This window comes from Gossypium arboreum, chromosome 12, assembly GCF_025698485.1.
Source record: "Gossypium arboreum isolate Shixiya-1 chromosome 12, ASM2569848v2, whole genome shotgun sequence".
NCBI classification, from domain to species: domain Eukaryota; kingdom Viridiplantae; phylum Streptophyta; class Magnoliopsida; order Malvales; family Malvaceae; genus Gossypium; species Gossypium arboreum.
In genome coordinates this window covers 22,544,666-22,549,023 of record NC_069081.1, presented here as the reverse complement: position 1 = coordinate 22,549,023, position 4,358 = coordinate 22,544,666, and the positions used below count along the sequence as shown (strand labels likewise).

Genomic DNA, 4,358 nt, shown 5'->3' with positions numbered 1-4,358 from the left:
TCGGTTTATGCGTTCGCCATTCATCTAGCTCCTCTCTTTGTAGCCTTCGTTCTTCATGAGTAGGTCCTCTACTAATGCTTGAGAATGACTCATGTGCTTCATCAGACTCATTTCCTGCAAATTAGGTTGTACCATAGTGTCAGTTTTAGTAGAATGGGGTAGACGATCACCTCCAATTTCTGATGTGTTGCCAAAATTGCGAGCTTGAATAGTGATTGTTTCTTCTTCCACACGGAGTGTGAGTTCACCTGTGCCAACATCAATAATTGTTTTAGTAGTTGCTAAAAAGGGCCTTCCTAGAATTAAAGGAGTGTTGCTATCCTCCTCTATGTCTAGAACAATAAAGTCAACAGGAAATATAAATTTATCTATTTTAACTGGCACATCTTCAATAATACAGCTAGAGAATCTTATAGTTTTATCTGCTAATTGAATGCTCATCCTAGTTTGTTTGGGTTTCCCAAAACCTAATTGTTTAAACATTTTATAGGGCATGACGTTAATACTAGCCCCTAAATCAGCTAATGCATTATTAACATCTAAACTACCAATTAAGCAAGGAATCGTAAAACTCCCTGGATCTTTAAGTTTGTTGGGTAGTTTATTCTGGAGAATAGCTGAGCAAACTGCGTTTAGCTCCACATGTGAAGCCTCATCCAATTTCTACTTATTTGCTAAAAGCTCCTTTAAAAATTTCATTGCCTTTGGCATCTGTGATAGAGCTTCAATAAACGGTAAGTTAATGTGAATTTTTTTTTAAGAGTTTAAGGAATTTACCAAATTGTTCATCTGAGCGGTCTTTCCTTATCACGTTGGGGTATGGCACACGAGGTTTATATTTGACATTCACTGATTTGTTTTTATTATGACCTACCTCACCTTGGCCTCTGCTTACCATAGTTTCTTACCTCGATTCTGGCTCAAGCTCAAAAACTCATTCGTCATCTTGAATATTAATTTCATTGAGTTGTTCCCTTGGGTTGGGTTCAGTATTACTTGGCAAGCTACATTGTGGTCGTTCGGAGATTAGTTTGGAAAGTTGGCCTATCTGAGTTTCGAGCCCTTGGATCGACACTTGTTGATTTTTAAGTGTTCTCTCGGTGTTCTGGAAACGGGTTTTTGACACCGAGATAAACTTTGTGAGCATCTCTTCAAGGTTCAGTTTCTTTTCTTGTTGGTAGGGTGGTTGTTGGTAGCCTAAAGGTGGTCTCTGATTTCCTTGGCCTCCCCATGAGAAATTTGGCTGGTTCCTCCAACCTGCATTGTAAGTGTTACTATATGGATTGTTTTGAGATCAAGAATTATTACCCATGTAATTTTTCAGTCATTTGTTCCCGAGTAGTGATTGACCTCGTGGTAATGAGTTCAACCACTGTTTAGCTTTGTTCCTCAATGAAAAAGGGAATAACCAAAGAGGAATGGCATCATCAGAAACACCATTAATTTTTAAATGTATCGCATAGTTCCAAAAAGTTTGCTAAGTGAGCGTTGGGATCCTCATCCTGCAAACCATCAAACTGAACAAATTGCTATATCATTTGAATAGTGTTAGGTTTTAGTTCAAAAGTATTTGCAACTCTGACAGTCTAACGTGCTTGATTAGGTTCTCATTAAAGAAGGTTTAGCATAATCATACATAGTGCGTGGAGTAGGATTTTGATTAACTGCAATTGCAGGAGGTAGCTGATTGTCTTGGTTTTCAGCCATCTCTGTGGTTGGGGTTGAGTATCGTCCTTTTTCTTGTTCTTTGTGTATCTTAAGCTTTGCCTTATTTTTCTTTGGTTTCTGCGAACTATGCGATCGATTTCTTCGTCAAAAAGTAGTGGTCTTGACGGGTTCCTTCTAGTTATAAACTATAAAAACCTACCAAGAGAAAGAAAAAGTAAATTAATAAATAATAAAAATTAAATTAAATTAAATTGCAAGAAAAATAAATGGCTAAAGTAATAAAAATTGAGCGTTCCTAATATCTTAGTTCCCCGGCAACGGCGCCAAAACTTGATCGCGTGATTTCGTGATAGGTTTTAAATATTTATAATTAATCATTCTTGAAGCTAACTATTATCACGATGTAGGCAAGTGTACCTATCGAATAGTAGTATAGTTTTAGCAAGACCGGATTGTCGAACCCAAAGGAACTAAAAGTACTAGTAATGACTGTCTTTTTATTATCTAGCCTAAGAATAAAGAGGTTTTGTTTTAACTAACTAATTATCTAAACTAAGAACTCACAGAAAGTAGAATTGGGAGATTACTTTTGGAAAACGATTGAATTAAGACAATACCTAAGGAAAAATCCACCTAGACTGTACTTGTTATTCTGGCTCCGAATCGGACGATCTATTCATTTAACTTGTTCCGTAGAGATCCATAAGTTATGTTATTATCCCTATTCAAGACTAATAACGTCTAATCCCTAGGTTGAATAATTGAGACCTTTCTCTAATTAACACCGTAAGGTTGCATTAACTCAATCTATGGATCCCCTTATTAGGTTTCACCCTAATTCAGCAAAATCTTGTCACCCTATGTCTAGGCGCGCAAACAACTCCGCTTAATTATGACAAATGTACTCTTAGACAGGGTCTATTCCTCCTCTGAATGAGAGCTTATCTTGAATCAGTATCTTGGGATATCAAAACAAGAATTAAGAACACATAATTAAGAACAAGTTAAATATTTATCATACAATTCAGAAAATAATAACAAGATTCGTCTTAGGTTTCATTCCCCTTAGGTATTTAGGGGTTTTAGTTCATAACTAAATAAGAAAACATCTTAGAATAATAAAGAATACAAAACATAAAAAAAACCCAAAACTCCTGAAGGGGACATTGAGGAGAGGTCTTTAGTCTTGATGATGAATCCGGCTTCTGAGATGGATCAATCGGCTTCCTTGGAGTAATTTCTTACTGCCTCCATCTGTGCCCCATTTTCTTCCTCCTCTAGGGTGTATTTATAGGCTTTGGAATGCCTAAGTGCCCTTAAAATTAGCCTTTTCCAAATTATACAAAACTTAGGCTCGGTAAGGACACGCCCGTGTGAGTCGTGCTTCGAATCTGCCAAATTGACACGACCGTGTGGTCTACCCGTGTGAGAAGGTCCAGGCCATGTTGATTTCGTACTTTGGCCCGTTTCTCATTCCTTTCGCTCTTCTATGCTCTCCTAAGTATAAAACATGAAATTAAAGCATTAGGAGCATCGAATTCACCAATTCTAATGGGAAATCATCCATAAAATGCGTTAAACATGGGTAAAAATATGTATAAATTACGGTTTATCACGCACTATGTATGATTATGCTAAACCTTCTTTAACAGGAACTAAATCGAGCATAGTTAGGCCTGCTGTAGCTGCAAATACTTTTGAACTAAAACCTAACACAATTCAAATGATACAACAATTTGTTCAATTTGATGGTTTGCAGGCCGAAGATCCTAACGCTTACTTGGCAAACTTTTTGGAACTATGTGATACTTTTAAAATCAATGGCGTTTCTGATGACGCCATTCGCCTTCGGTTGTTTCTCTTTTCGTTGAGGAATAAGGCTAAACAATGGTTGAATTGGTTACCACGAGGGTCAATCACTACTTGAGAACAAATGACCGAAAATTTTTTACTAAAATATTTTTCGCCGGCTAAAACAGCTAAATTACGTAATGATATCTCTTCTTTTGTGCAAATGGATTTAGAAACACTCTACGATACGTGGGAGAGATACAAGGACTTCTTGAGAAGATGCCCTCGCCATGGGTTACCACTCTGGCTACCGGTGCAAACATTTCATAATAGCCTAAATCTTTCGACTCGACAGATGATCGACGCAGCCACTGGCAGAACTATCAATAATAGGAAACCTGAAGGTGCTTATGAATTTATAGAAGAGATGTCACTGAATAATTATCAGTGGCAAGTTATGAGGACAAAGCCAAAAAAAATAGCCGATGTTTATAACATCGATTCAGTCACCATGCTCTCTAATCAAGTAGAACTCTTGAATAAGAAAATTGACGGTTTTCTTAGTTCTTCACAGGTTCACCCAGTAATGCAGTGCGAAGCAAGTGAAGGTGGATCGAGCAATTCAGATTACCCACCCTATAGCCACAACATGGAGAACGAGCAGTTAAATTACATGGGTAATAATCCTCGATCACAAAATAATCTTTATAGTAATACTTACAATGCAGGTTGGAGGAACCACCCAAATTTCTCATGGGGAGGCCAAAGGAATCAGCGACCACCACCTCCAGGCTTCCAACAACCACCCTACCAACAAAAGAAAAAGTCGAACCTTGAGGAGATGCTAACAAAATTCATCTCGGTGTCAGAAACTCGTTTCCAGAATACTGAGACAGCAC

At 37.6% G+C, this 4,358-nt stretch overlaps 1 non-coding gene across 1 annotated transcript; it reads right to left on the bottom strand.

Annotated features, from left to right (window-relative positions):
* Nucleotides 1-3,649: 3,649 nt before the first annotated feature.
* LOC128286332 (small nucleolar RNA R71) lies at nucleotides 3,650-3,756 on the bottom strand. The gene has a single exon (XR_008276875.1). It is a non-coding gene; the product is annotated as a small nucleolar RNA R71 (small nucleolar RNA).
* Between the last annotated feature and the right edge of the window lie 602 nt (nucleotides 3,757-4,358).